The following is a 16,287-nucleotide window of genomic DNA, read 5'->3' as shown; positions in this document are numbered from 1 at the left end:
GGCGACGGGGACGACGGGGACGGGACGGGGATGGGGACGGCGACGGGGACGGCGACGGACGGCGACGGGGGCGGCGACGAGGGGCGGCGGCGAGGGGTGGCGGCGACGGGGCAGAGGAGAAAGAAGCAGAGGGAGAGATGAGAAACTGATTTTTTTTGAAGTGTTTTCTTATATAGAACAACCTTCAGTACCAGTTGAAGCCACCAACCGGTACTAAAGGTCTGTTTTGGCCAGGCCAAACGGCGGGAAGCGCACACCCTTTAGTACCGGGTGGTGACTCCAACCGGTACTAAAGACCCCCCCTTTAGTACCGGTTTGAGCCACCACCCGGTACTAAAGGGGGTGCGCTGGCGCAGGTGCGGTGCGTCATGTTTAGTCCCACCTCGCTAGCCGCGGGGCGTCCGCACTGGTTTATAAGCCCCATTGCGGTAGCTCTCTCGGACTCCTCTCCAAAGCAGGCCTACTGGGCCTAAATGTTCTGTGCTGCCCTGTGGGCCTACTGGGCCTTTGCGGGCCTGCATCCTGGCCCAACAATAGGTTGGGTTTCTAGTCGTATGCAGGCCGCTGTGGCGCAGTAGGCGGGCTTTTTTTCTTATTTTTTTTGCTTTATTTTTTTGTTTTATTTATTTTTGAGTTGTTTTTTGCTGTATTTAGAGTTTCTTTGTGAATATTTTTGCTTTAGGTACATTAGTGCCGGTAGTTTACAAATTTGAATAGTTTACATTTTGAATTATTTGAAATTTGTGTGAATCACTAGTTTGTGAATAACTTAACTTTGAAAATAGATTTTTCAGTGATTCTTTTTTCTTATGTTTAATATTAGTGTGTTTTATCATTATATTCAATTTTGTAATGCTTAGGTTATTTAAAAAATGAAATGCCTTTTGTAACGGATGAGTTTTCATTCGAAACCCTGATACTTCGAAAGAGATTGTCCATTTTTTACACGAAGTGCATCCAGTTTTTGCGGTAACCCTCTCTAGTTTTTTGCACATGCTATCTGGGTGAAATTATGATACCATGCCAACTTTTAACCTTTTCTGAGTTCATTTGAAATGCTTTTCAATTTCAGGGTCATTTAGCTGAAAAAATCAGTAAATGCATGAAAGAATTTATTTGCACACAAAATTTCTTCGCGTTTTAAATGTCAAAACACATAACTACCCTAACTATTACAGAGATTCCCTCCTGGGTGTGAAACACAGAAGAAAGTGATGATAGTGAAGCCGATCACATCCCAGATCTTTGGGTGTGAAACTTTTTCTTCGCGTGTGTCCCTTTGTGCCGTAGCCATGGAAAATCTTCATCATTTAACTGGATGCTCGGGTCAATATTCACTCTGAATGGAGCAATTTCATCAAACTTTTCATAATCTTCTGACATGTCTGTCTTGTCATCCACTCCCACGATGTTTCTCTTCCCAGAAAGAACTATGTGGCGCTTTGGCTCATCGTATGATGCATTCGCTTCCTTATCTTTTCTTTTTCTCGGCTTGGTAGACATATCCTTCACATAGAAAACCTGTGCCACATCATTAGCTAGGACGAATGGTTCGTCTGCATACGCAAGATTGTTGAGATCCGCTGTTGTCATTACATACTGCGGGTCTTCCGTTACCCCGCCTCGTGTCATATTGACCCATTTGCACCGAAACAAAGGGACCTTCAAACCACGTCCATAGTCAAGTCCCCATATCTCCTCTATGTAACCATAATATGTTTCCTTTCCCGTCTTGGTTGTTTCATCAAAGCGGACACCACTGTTTTGGTTGGTGCTCTTCTTATCTTGGGCGATCGTGTAAAATGTATTACCATTTATCTCGTACCCATTGAAAGTCATTATATTCGAAGATGGTAACTGGAACAGCGAGTACAGGTCATCTTCAATAGAGGCGTCATGCATGGTACGTGTCTGCAACCAGCCAGCGAAACTCCTGGTTTGTTCACGTGTAATCCAGTCATCAGACCGCTTCGGGTGTTTGGAGCGTAGAAAATTCTTGTGTTCGTCCATATACGGAGCCACCAAGGCGGAATTCTGTAGAACTGTGTAGTGTGCTTCAGTGAGAGAATGTCCGTCCATACATATTTTTTGATTCCCTCCTAGCGTGCCTTTTCCATCCAGTCTGCCCTTATTCCGCGATTCAGGAACACCAATCGGCTTAAGGTCAGGAATAAAGTCAATACAAAACTCAATGACCTCCTCATTTTCATGGCCCTTGGAGATGCTTCCTTCTGGCCTAGCACGGTTATGAACATATTTCTTTAAGACTCCCATGAACCTCTCAAAGGGGAACATATTGTGTAGAAATACAGGACCCAAAACGTTAATCTCTTCGCATAGGTGAACTAGGACGTGTGTCATGATTTTGAAGAAGGATGGTGGGAACACCAACTCGAAACTGACAAGACATTGCACCAAATCATTCTCTAACCTTGGTATGATTTCTGGATCGATTACCTTCTGCGAGATTGCATTGAGGAATGCACATAGCTTCACAATGGCTAATCGAACGTTATCCGGTAGAAGCCCCCTCAATGCAACCGGAAGCAGTTGCGTCATAATCACGTGGCAGTCATGAGACTTTAGGTTCTGGAACTTTTTCTCTGCCATGTTTATTATTCCCTTTATATTCGACGAGAAGCCAGACGGTACCTTAATACTGAGCAGGCATTCAAAGAAGATTTCCTTCTCTTCTTTGGTAAGAGCATAGCTGGCATGACCCTGATGTATACGTTGCTGGTCTCCTGTGCCTCAGGTGTATCTTTTGTCTTCCCATACACGCCCAAGAAGCCAAGCAGGGTCACGCAAAGATTCTTCGTCACGTGCATCACGTCGATTGCAGAGCGGACCTCTAGGTCTTTCCAATAGGGCAGGTCCCAAAATATAGATTTCTTCTTCCACATGGGTGCGCGTCCGTCAGCGTCAATCGGAACAGGTTGTCCGCCAGGACCCTTTCCAAAGACTGCCTTCAAATCCTTGACCATATCATGTACATCAGCACCAGTACGGTGGCGAGGCTTCGTCCGGTGATCCGCCTCACCTTTGAAATGCTTGCCTTTCTTTCTTACGGGATGCCTGCTCGGAAGAAATCGACGAAGTCCCAGGTACACATTCTTCCTACAATTGTCCAAATATATACTGTCGGTATCATCCAAACAGTGCGTGCATGCGCAGTATCCCTTGTTTGTCTGTCCTGAAAGGTTACTGAGAGCAGACCAATCATTGATGGTCACGAACAGCAAGGCCTTTAGGTCAAATTCTTCCCCCATGTGCTCATCCCACGCACGTACAACTGTTCCATTCCACAGCTGTAAGAGTTCTTCAACTAATGGCCTTAGGTACACATCAATGTCGTTGCCGGGTTGCTTAGGGCCTTGGATGAGCACTGGCATCATAATGAACTTCCGCTTCATGCACAACCAAGGAGGAAGGTTATACAAACATAGAGTCACAGGCCAGGTGCTATGGTTGCTGCTCTGGTCCCCAAAAGGATTAATGCCATCTGCGCTTAGTCCAAACCATACGTTCCTTGTGTCATCTGCAAACTCCTTCCCGTACTTTCTCTCGATTTTTCTCCACTGCGACCCATCAGCGGGTACTCTCAACTCAACGTCTTTCTTAAGGTCTTCTCTGTGCCATCGCATCGCCTTGGCATGCTCTTTGTTTTGGAACAAACGTTTCAACCGTGGTATTATAGGAGCATACCACATCACCTTGGCAGGAATCTTCTTCCTGGGGCGCTCGCCCTCGACATCACCAGGGTCATCGCGCCTGATCTTATAGCGCAATGCACCGCATACCGGGCAAGCGTTCAAATCCTCATACTCACCGCGGTAGAGGATGCAGTCATTAGGGCATGCATGTATCTTCTGCACCTCTAACCCTAGAGGACAGACCACCTTCTTTGCTTCGTACGTACTCCCGGGCAATTCGTTGTCCTTTGGAAGCATATTCTTTATCATTACCAGCAACTTTCCAAATCCCTTGTCAGATACACCATTCTCTGCCTTCCATTGCAGCAATTCCAGTGTGGTGCCCAACTTTTTCTTGTCAGCTTCGCAATTCGGGTACAACAATTTCTTGTGATCCTCTAACATGCGCTGCAACTTCTTCTTCTCCAAATCACTTGCGCAGTTTCTCTTTGCATCGGCAATGGCCCGACCTAGATCATCAGTGGGCTCATCTGATGCCTCTTCTTCAGCTTCTTCCCGCATTGCCGGCTCAGCTTCTTCCCCCATTGTTGTATCATCGTATTCAGGGAACCCATGGCCAGGATAGCTGTCGTCGTCCTCTTCTTCTTCATTGTCTTCCATCATAACCCCTCTTTCTCCGTGCTTGGTCCAAACATTATAGTGGGGCATGAAATCGGACTTAAACAGGTGGACGTGAATGGTTCATGACGTAGAGTAATTGTGATCATTCTTACATACTAAACATGGACAAGGCATAAAACCATCTGCCCGTGTGTTTGCCTCAGCCGCAAGCAGAAAAGTTTGCACGCCATTAATGAACTCGGGAGAGCATCGGTCATCGTACATCCATTGTCGGCTCATCTTCATTACACAACACCGAAAAGACCAAATTAATACAAGTTCATACATAAAAGTTCATACAAGACTTAAATGCAACAAACAAATAACTCTCTAACTAAAGCATTTAAATGCAACAACAAATGCGATCAAGACCGCAACTAAGGTAACAATTGATCCAACAGCATAATGATACCAAGCCTCACTATCAATGGCATATTTTCTAATCTTTCTAATCTTCAAGCGCATTTTCTCCATCTTGATCTTGTGATCATCGACGACATCGGCAACATGCAACTCTAATTCCATCTTCTCCCCCTCAATTCTTTTCAATTTTTTTTCAAATACCCGTTTTCTCTTTTAACTAAATTTAACCTCTCGACAATAGGGTCGGTTGGAATTTCCGGTTCACAAACCTCCTAGACAAAAATATCTATGTCAACTTGATGGGCATAATTTGTCATAAACACAAAATGCAACAACAAGTTTTAAAAGAGAATATACCACATCCGAATCATAACAAGGACGAGGGCCGACGGGGACGGATATCAAAACCATGGCACTATGTATAACAAACAACGTACGGGTAAGATAATTATACGAGTAACTATATATCCAAATCACACATCAATTTGGTAATGTAAAACATTCATGAACAAGAGGCTCACCACAAGGTGGTGCCGGCGATGGAACGTTGCGGGCGATCGACTGTGGTTACGACGGAGATTTAGAAGGCACTAAGTAAACCACACCTACATATGCAAACTAAGTGTTATTTTTGACCTCAAATTGCATGTAAATCAAATACTAGCACATATATTTCCTCCCAAATTACTAAACTCATAAATTAATCACTATACAAAGCATTGCAAGAGCTAATCTAGCAATGAGAGATGAAAGGACAAAGTTGCTAACCTTTGTGACCATTTGAATGGATGGGGGCCTTCAAATCTTGACAAATTTTGGGTAAAATGTATGATAAGCTCGAGAGGAAGAGGGGAAGAACAGAGAGGAGAGGGGAAAGGGGAAGAACAGAGCGAGCTCGGGTGGACGAAGGGTTTATGTAGGACGACCTTTAGCACCGGTTCGTGCCACGAACCGGTACTAAAGGTGCTGGAGGGGCCCCGGACTGACAACATCCTGCCACCACTCACTTTAGTACCGGTCCGTGGCACGAACCGGTGCTAAAGGTCGGCCACGAACCGATACTAATGAAAGCGGCCGGCTAGCCGTTGGAACCGGCACTAATGCACACATTAGTGCCGGTCAAAAGCAAACCGGCACTAATGTGCTTGACATTTGACCCTTTTTCTACTAGTGAACCCAAAACTCAGAAACCGCTCCAGGTCCTCAGTCGAGGGAAGGTCAACCTTGTACATATTATCCTCAAGCCTAATGAGTTCCCACTGATGGTTACCTGGAGCTAGCTCATTCAGCCTATGCATGATCTGTGCATCCAACAAGTCACCCTTAGTCACTTTCACTACCCCGTGGTCTCATTCTGAGGCACATCAGGGATCTCCATAGCACTGGGTGATTCGAAAAACATCAACTCAGCGTAGCACACACCATAAATGGTCACACCCGGGCAAGTTGACCATCGTCTCGCAACTGGGGGTGCGTGTGTGTGTGTTTTGTCATGGCCCCCTGTTGCAAGCCGCCCATCGACTCACAACTAAGGATGTGTGTGTGTGTGTGTGTGTGTGTGCGCGCGCGCTCAGTTGCATGTCGATAACCGCCTCGCAACTAGGGGAGGTGTGTGTGTTTCTTTTTGTCAAGCGTCCCCAGGTGTGTGTCTTTTTATAAAATTCACCTTGTTTGAAATTGTTCACCACGTTATGAAAAAAATGTTCTCCGTATTTTTGAAAAATGTTCACGTATATAAAAAGTTCACCATGTAATTAAAAATATTCATCATATTTTATAAAAATGTTCAGCTGGTTCTGAATGCCAAACATGACCATATGTCAATCAGTCAACATGAAGCTACAATCTGACCAGCCCAATGTGTATTGATACTCTGAAAACAAGACGCGGCAACCCTGCAACACCGTGCAATGGACCTACCTACAAATCCATGCATTATGCTACCTACTTAATTAATTTGGAAGCACGTACGTATGCCGACCTTGCTAGTATACACTGCCGCTTAAGCATGCGCCTGACAGTGGTACTAAACTAAATGCAACTTTATTAGGTTTGTGGGTGACTGGGACGAGCAGACGATGCAGCATACGTGCGCGAACCCTGTGCTTGTCTACCCACGTGGCCACTGGTCGATCGAGACGGACAACCTCAAAAAACGAAACAAACAAACAAACAAGAAAACAAGTATTTGAACCACAAAACAGGTGATGAAGTCAACTTAGCTGTGACATAGTTATGTCACATCTAGATGTGTCTTAGACACACCCATTAATTTAATCATGATCTATTAGCACTCATCCGTAAGAAATTAAACCATGACATTAGTTATTAAGTTAAACATGGTCTAATTAGAGATGTAAACGGAGATCAATTCATGATACCACTAATATTGATTAGGGCTAACACCATTGTTATGGTTAACATTGGTAGTATCATTTCTGATGAGTAAATAGGCAGATTTTGGATTAAATTAATCCATGAATAAATCATGAGCATGACATGGACAGCATTGACAACACACTGATTATGATCTAACAGAGCATGTACTACGCACATAGTAGAAACATCTACGCATATTGCTAATACTGCTACAACAGAAAGAAACACGAGAGGGATAAACGATGTATACCCTTCAATCGGCCACGCGGCGGCGGTGGCGGTGGCAGCAGCCGCGGCATCCTCAGACGTAGATGAACAGAAGCGAGCAGTCGCGTAATCGCTACCCAAAAACCTAATCACCCCTCTCCCGTACAGGATCCGGAGAGGCGGGGTTTCGGAGGCCTGCTCTCCCGTCAACCGTGTACGCGGTGAACGGGACGGAGTCGCCGGCGGCAGCAGCAGCAGAGTAACAACGTGGGCGTGGAGGCGGAGATGGAGATGCGTTCTGTTTTCGCGGCGGCTAGGGTTGGCAGCGCCCCACATTTATATGTGCGGCCGCGCGTGGAGAGACGTGGGTTGAACCCACGTCCAAGATAGGCCATGATCCGACGTCTCAGATCGTGGCCCTACCTGTCAAAGACTCTCCGTTCCTGACCAGAAAAAAAGAAGCGCATAGGAGTGAGCTCGGCTCGGCTCAATCCCGCAACCCGCGGCGCGGCGCGGCGCGGCGCGTCGTGGCGAGCGGAGGAGGAGGAGTGCGCGAGGGCTTCTTTTCTTCTCAAGCTCCAATAGCATGAGGGAGAGAATCCCTTATAAACCACTCCAACTCTCCTTCCACTTCCGGGGTGGGACTAAACTTCCCACCACCTTGTCATGCCACCTACATGGGCCCTTAGAGATTAAATCTGAAATTGTCATATGGGCTCTAGGCCCATCTCATATTTCAACAATCCCCCACCAGATCTCAGGGGCCCACTTGTCCTTTGTTCCAAACGCTGTTTTGATATACCAGCATCTCAGTGGAGACCGATTAAGGTTGAGCTCCACCTAGACCAAGTAGTTACACTCCTTCACAACTGAACAATGGACTATGCCTTGAATTGTCAGTTTGGCGTCAAGAAGTTTCACCACAAGTCTCACTGATACGAGGCTGCCGAAGGCCGACCCCTCGGGTGGAGCATATTAGTCACACTCCTGGCCTGTTCTTGAGCTTGCTAGAGATCACCCCAATCTCATAGACTGTGACCAGCAGTCGGGCTCATATAGGTGTGTTCCTCCAAAGATCGCTCTGTAGGATAGCATCTTGCTTATACATATAAGCCTTGGAACACATTAAGACAGTAGTCATCCTTCCATACAGTTTCCGAGAGTATTGCATCTCCAACGGAGTGGGTTAGTAAAGTTACTCTCCTCAGTTCACCGCTGGCTTTTTTCCCAGGTCCTACTTCACGGGATCTCCGATCACATAGGTTGGGTTACTACCATGGCAACTCATGTGGGTCTCATACCCATCTCCCTTGATGTGCTATCTATCACAACATGTGATAACCCTTTAGTGAAGGGATCTGCCAGATTCTTAGCTGTTTGGATATAATCCAACGCTATCACTCCGGAGTTTCTCAATTTTCTGACAGCTTTCAATCTCATTCTTATGTGTTTGTTGGACTTCATGTTGTCCTTTGAACTCTTCACTTTGACAATAACTGTTTGATTGTCGCAGTTCATAAGGATGGCCGGAACCGGCTTCTCAACCACTGGCAAGTCCATCATCAGATCTCGAAGCCATTCTGCTTCGCCACCCGATGTGTCTAATGCTGTTAATTCTGCTTCCATTGTCGATCTTGTTAAGATCGTTTGCTTGCAAGACTTCCAGGAAACAGCACCACCTCCAAGAGTAAACATATACCCAGTTGTGGCCTTCATCTCATCAGCATCAGAGATCCAATTCGCATAACTATACCCTTCAAGTACCAATGGGTATCCGGTATAGTGAAGTCCATAGTTCATAGTACCTTTCAGATAGCGCATAACTCTCTCAAGAGCATGCCAATGTACATCACCCGGTTTGGAAAAAAATCGGCTCAGTTTGCTAATAGCAAATGCGATGTCAGGCCTCGTTGCGCTCGCTAGATACTGGAGTGAACCAACAATCTGAGAGTATCTCAATTGATCTATAGCTGTGCCTTTAGACTATCGAATCAGCAAACTAGAATCATATGGTGTTTGAGATGGTTTGCAGTTCGAATATCCAAAGCAACTTAACACCTTCTCGACATAATGGGATTGCAGAAGTGTAATCCCACCCTCATCATCTCTCAATAGCTTGATGTTCAAGATAACATCAGCCACTCCAAGGTCCTTCATCTCAAAGTTCTGAGATAGGAAAGTCTTAACCTCCTCGATCAACTTGAGATTAGTCCCAAATATCAGTATGTCATCAACATACAAACACAGTATAACTCCTTCGCCCCCACCATAGCGATAGTATACACATTTTTCGGCCTCATTAACAACAAAGCCAATAGATGTCAATGTTTCATTAAACTTGTCATGCCATTGCTTAGGCGCTTGTCTCAGGCCATACAAAGATTTCACCAACTTACACACCTTTCCTTCCTGACCATTTATCACAAAGCCATCAGGCTGTTGCATATAGATCTCCTCCTTTAGCTCTCCGTTCAGGAAAGCCGTCTTAACATCCATCTGATGAATGAGAAGACCATGTGAGGCCGCCAACGAGAGTAATACTTGAATGGTGGTCAGTCTGGCCACAGGTGAATAAGTGTCAAAGAAATCTTCTTCTTCTTTCTGGGCGTAGCCCTTGGCCACAGGCCTAGCCTTGTACTTTTCTATTGTATCGTCGGGCCTAAGCTTCTTCTTGAACACCCACTTGCATCCCAATGGTTTGCAACCATAAGGACGTTCAGTAAGCTCCCAAGTCCCGTTAGCCATGATGGAATCCATCTCGCTACGGACCGCATCCTTCCAGTAGTCGGCTTCTGGAGATGCATACGCTTCTGAAATAGAAGTGGGATTATCCTCCATGAGGTATATGAAGAAATCATCACCAAAGGTCTTTACAGTCCTTTGTCTCTTGCCCCTACCAAGGGTTTCCTCATTATCCTCCTCAGGATTTTCATCATGTGTTTGTTTATAATATTCCATCGAAATGGCAGGTTCAGGAGTCTCCTCAGATTCCTGTCTAGAAGTGCTTTGTACATCTCTCATGGGGAAAATGTCCTCAAAGAATGTAGCATCCTTAGACTCCATAATTGTACCGACCTTCATGTCAGGTACCTCAGATTTCACTACTAGAAATCTATAGCCAACACTATTCATAGCGTAGCCCAAATTAACACAGTCCACGGTCTTTGGTCCAAGCTTACGCTTTTTGGGGATCGGCACATTAACTTTCGCCAAGCAGCCCCAAGTACGTAAGTACGAGAGTGTTGTCCTTCTCTTGGTCCACTTCTCATAAGGAGTGATCTCGTTATCCTTTGTCGGAACTTTATTCAGGACATGACATGATGTCATTATAGCCTCCCCCACCATGCCTTGGATAAACCCGATGTATCTAACATGGCGTTAACCAAATCAGTTAGAGTACGGATTTTCCACTTGGCAACCCTGTTTGACTAGGGTGAGTAGGGAGGCGTCCTCTCGTGAATAATGTCGTGTTCCGCTCAAAAGGTATCAAACTCTTTCGAGAAGTACTCTCCACCAAGATCTGACCGGACTCATTTAATTTTCTTTTCAAGTTGATTCTCAACTTCTGCCTTATATATTTTGAAGTAGTGTAGAGCCTCATCTTTAGTATTTAACAGATACACATAGCAATATCTAGTGGAATCATCTATCAAAGTCATGAAATATTTCTTTCCACCTTTAGTCAACACACCATTCATCTCACAAAGATCAGAATGTATGAGTTCCAATGGCGCCAAGTGTCTCTCCTATGCTGCCTTGTGAGGCTTGCGAGGTTGCTTAGATTGCACACACGAATGGCACTTAGAACCTTTGGCTAAAGTGAAACTCGGGATTAAATTCGATTTTGCTAGCCGTGTCATAACGCCGAAACTAACGTTACAAAGACGTGAATGCCAGACTTCAGATTCATTAACACTCAAATGAATTTTGTTCACGACTTTATTACATAGATCTGCAAGAGAAAGGCGGAACATGCCTCCGCATTCATAACCCTTTCCAACAAATAGTCCATATTTCGTAACAACTAATTTATTAGACTCGAATACCAACTTAAACCCTTCTCTACATAGAAGGGAGTCACTAACGAGGTTCTTCTTGATGGCGGGGACATGCTGCACGTTCTTCAGCTGCACGATCCTTCCCGAAGTAAACTTCAGATCGACCGTGCCAACACCAAGAACAGAAGCACTCGCGCCATTCCCCATCAGTACGGACCCGTGACCTGTGGCCTAGTAAGAAGAAAACAATGAAATGTCAGCACACACATGAACACCTGCACCTGTTTCGACCCACCAATCGGTGGATGGCCAAAATGAAAATACAGCAAATAAATTACCGTACCCAGATGCAGCACTCTCATTGTTGCTCAGAAGCATATTGACAGACTTGGAGTCCTGCCCTGACTTCTTGTACTTGTTTGGGCACTTGTTGGCCCAATGTTCAACTGAACCACAAGTAAAGCAGCCCTCATATTTCTTGTTCTTCTTGAAGGTCTTCTTACCCTTCTTCTTAAAGTCGGCACTCTGTTGTACACCGTTCTTTCCCTTGGGCTTGTGGGAATTGGAGTTCTTCTGATGCACCATATTGGCCACAGAAGTTCCTTCGACCCCTTTTCGGTGCGAGTCCTTTGCCCTTGAATTCTGCTCAACACTCAGATGGCCAATGATATCCTCCACAGAGAATTCATGCCTCTGATGTTTCAAAGTGGTGGCAATGTTCCTCCAGGAATTGGGGAGCTTAGCGATTATGCAGCCCGCGACAAACTTGCCCGGTAACTCGCACTTAAGAAGCTCAAGCTCCTTAACAATGCATATTATCTCATGAGCCTGCTCCAACACAGGACGGTTTTCAACCATCTTGTAATCGTGGAACTGCTCTATAATACACATCTCGCTCCCTGCATCGGCCGCCCCGAACTTAGATTCGAGCGCCTCCCACAAGTGTTAGGCAGACCGCACATGCAAATATGCGTCAACCAACTTATCTCCAATCACGCTCAGAACTGCCCCGGGAACACGACAGTGGCCTCCTTGAACGCCTTCTCCTGTTCAGGAGCGATCGTTCCTGTGGGAGTTACACCGGCGACCCAGAACACGTTCATGGCCGTGAGCCATAAGGTGGTTTTAGTCTGCCAACGCTTAAAGTACGTCCCCGTAAACGGGGACGGTTTCAGTGCAGCAGCAAAACAAAATTCGAAAAACTCCTACACATATTAGGTTTTGTGATTGATGAGTAAATAGGCAGTTTTTCGGTTAAATTAATCTATGAATAAATCATGAGCATGACATGGACAGCATTGATAACACACTGATTACGATCTAACAGAGCATGTACTACGCACATAGTAGAAACATCTACGCATATTGCTAGTACTGCTACAACAGAAAGAAACACGAGAGGGATAAACAATGTATACCCTCCAATCGGTCACGCGGCAGCGGTGGCGGTGGCAGCAGCCGCGGCATCCTCAGCGGCCTTCTTGTCGGCCTTGGCCTTCTCAGCGGCGGCACGGTCGGCGTCGGCCGACATGGTGATGACGAAGTTGATACAGACGTAGATGAACAGAAGCGAGCAGTCGCGTAGTCGCTACCCAAAAACCTAATCGCCCCTTCTTGTCGGCCTCGGCCTTCTCAGCGGCGGCTCGGTCGGCGTTGGTCGACTTGGTGATGACGAAGGTGATGCGGACGTAGATGAACAGAAGCGAGAAGTCGCGTAATCGCTACCCAAAAACCTAATCGCCCCTCTCCCGTACAGGATCCGGAGAGGCGGGGTTTCGGAGGCCTGCTCTCCCGTCAACCGTGTACGCGGTGAACGGGACGGAGTCGCCGGCGGCAGCAGCAGGAGAGGAAAAACGTGGGCGTGGAGGCGGAGATGGAGATGCGTTCTGTTTTCGCGGCAGCTAGGGTTGGCAGCGCCCAACATATATATGTGTGGCCGCGCGTGGAGAAACGTGGGCTGAACCCACGTCCAAGTCGATAGCCCATTATCCGACGTCTCAAATCGTGGCCCTACCTATCAAAGACTCTCCGTTCCTGACCGGCAAAAACAAGCGCATAGGAGTGAGCTCGGCTCGGCTCAATCCCGCAACCCGCGGCGCGGCGCGGCGCATCGTGACGAGGCGTGGCGTGGCGAGGCGAGCGGAGGAGGAGGAGTGCGCGAGGGCTTCTTTTCTTCTCAAGCTCCAATAGCATGAGGGAGAGAATCCCTTATAAACCACTCCAACTCTCCTTCCACTTCCAGGGTGGGACTAAACTTCCCACCACCTTGTCATGCCACCTACATGGGCCCTTAAAGATTAAATCTGAAATTGTCATATGGGCTCTAGGCCCATCTCATATTTCAACAATCCCCCACCAGATCTCAGGGGGCCACTTGTCCTTTGTTCCAAACGCTGTTTTGATATACCAGCATCTCAGTGGAGACCGATTAAGGTTGAGCTCCAGCTAGACCAAGTAGTTACACTCCTTCACAACTAAACAATGGACTATGCCTTGAATTGTCAGTTTGGCGTCAAGAAGTTTCACCACAAGTCTCACTGATACGAGGCTGCCGAAGGCCGACCCCTCGAGTGGAGCATATTAGTCACACTCCTGGCCTGTTCATGAGCTTGCTAGAGATCACCCCAATCTCATAGACTGTGACCAGCAGTCGGGCTCATATAGGTGTGTTCCTTCAAAGATCGCTCTGTAGGATAGCATCTTGCTTATACATATAAGCCTTGGAACACATTAAGACAGTAGTCATCCTTCCATACAGTTTCCGAGAGTATTGCATCTCCAACGGAGTGGGTTAGTAAAGTTACTCTCCTCAGTTCGCCGCTGGCTTGTTTTCCCAGGTCCTACTTCACAGGATCTCCGATCACATAGGTTGGGTTACTACCATGGCAACTCATGTGGGTCTCATACCCATCTCCCTTGATGCGCTATCTATCACAACATGTGATAACCCTTTAGTGAAGGGATCTGCCAGATTCTTAGCTGTTTGGATATAATCCAACGCTATCACTCCGGAGTTTCTCAATTTTCTGACAGCTTTCAATCTCATTCTTATGTGTTTCTTGGACTTCATGTTGTCCTTTGAACTCTTCACTTTGATAATAACTGTTTGATTGTCGCAGTTCATAAGGATGGCCGGAACCGGCTTCTCAACCACTGGCAAGTCCATCAACAGATCTCGAAGCCATTCTGCTTCGCCACCCGATGTGTCTAATGCTGTTAATTCTGCTTCCATTGTCGATCTTGTTAAGATCGTTTGCTTGCAAGTCTTCCAGGAAACAGCACCACCTCCAAGAGTAAACATATACCTAGTTGTGGCCTTCATCTCATCAGCATCAGAGATCCAATTCACATCACTATACCCTTCAAGTACCAACAGGTATCCGGTATAGTGAAGTCCATAGTTCATAGTACCTTTCAGATAGCGCATAACTCTCTCAAGAGCACGCCAATGTACATCACCCGGTTTGGAAACAAATCGGCTCGGTTTGCTAATAGCAAATGCGATATTAGGCCTCGTTGCACTCGCTAGATACTGGAGTGAACCAACAATCTGAGAGTATCACAATTGATCTATAGATGTGCCTTTAGACTTTCGAATCAGCACACTAGAATCATATGGTGTTTGAGATGGTTTGCAGTCCGAATATCCAAAGCGACTTAACACCTTCTCGACATAATGGGATTGCAGAAGTGTAATCCCACCCTCATCATCTCTCAATAGCTTGATGTTCAAGATAACATCAGCCACTCCAAGGTCCTTCATCTCAAAGTTCTGAGATAGGAAAGTCTTAACCTCCTCGATCAACTTGAGATTAGTCCCAAATATCAGTATGTCATCAACATACAAACACAGTATAACTCCTTCGCCCCCACCATAGCGATAGTATACACATTTTTCGGCCTCATTAACAACAAAGCCAACAGATGTCAATGTTTCATTAAACTTGTCATGCCATTGCTTAGGCGCTTGTCTCAGGCCATACAAAGATTTCACCAACTTACACACCTTTCCTTCCTGACCATTTATCACAAAGCCATCAGGCTGTTGCATATAGATCTCCTCCTTTAGCTCTCCGTTCAGGAAAGCCGTCTTAACATCCATCTGATGAATGAGAAGACCATGTGAGGCCGCCAACGAGAGTAATACTCGAATGGTGGTCAGTCTGGCCACAGGTGAATAAGTGTCAAAGAAATCTTCTTCTTCTTTCTGGGCGTAGCCCTTGGCCACAGGCCTAGCCTTGTACTTTTCTATTGTATCGTCGGGCCTAAGCTTCTTCTTGAACACCCACTTGCATCCCAATGGTTTGCAACCATAAGGACGTTCAGTAAGCTCCCAAGTCCCGTTAGCCATGATGGAATCCATCTCGCTACGGACCGCATCCTTCCAGTAGTCGGCTTCTGGAGATGCATACGCTTCTGAAATAGAAGTGGGATTATCCTCCATGAGGTATATGAAGAAATCATCACCAAAGGTCTTTACAGTCCTTTGTCTCTTGCCCCTACCAAGGGTTTCCTCATTATCCTCCTCAGGATTTTCATCATGTGTTTGTTTATAATATTCCATCGAAATGGCAGGTTCAGGAGTCTCCTCAGATTCCTGTCTAGAAGTGCTTTGTACATCTCTCATGGGGAAAATGTCCTCAAAGAATGTAGCATCCTTAGACTCCATAATTGTACCGACCTTCATGTCAGGTACCTCAGATTTCACTACTAGAAATATATAGCCAACACTATTCATAGCGTAGCCCAAATTAACACAGTCCACGGTCTTTGGTCCAAGCTTACGCTTTTTGGGGATCGGCACATTAACTTTCGCCAAGCAGCCCCAAGTACGTAACTACGAGAGTGTTGTCCTTCTCTTGGTCCACTTCTCATAAGGAGTGATCTCGTTATCCTTTGTCGGAACTTTATTCAGGACATGACATGATGTCATTATAGCCTCCCCCACCATGCCTTGGATAAACCCGATGTATCTAACATGGCGTTAACCAAATCAGTTAGAGTACGGTTTTTCCGCTCGGCAACCC

Source organism: Triticum aestivum, chromosome 5D (assembly GCF_018294505.1).
Source record: "Triticum aestivum cultivar Chinese Spring chromosome 5D, IWGSC CS RefSeq v2.1, whole genome shotgun sequence".
Lineage (NCBI taxonomy): Eukaryota > Viridiplantae > Streptophyta > Magnoliopsida > Poales > Poaceae > Triticum > Triticum aestivum.
This window is presented reverse-complemented; position numbering follows the sequence as displayed.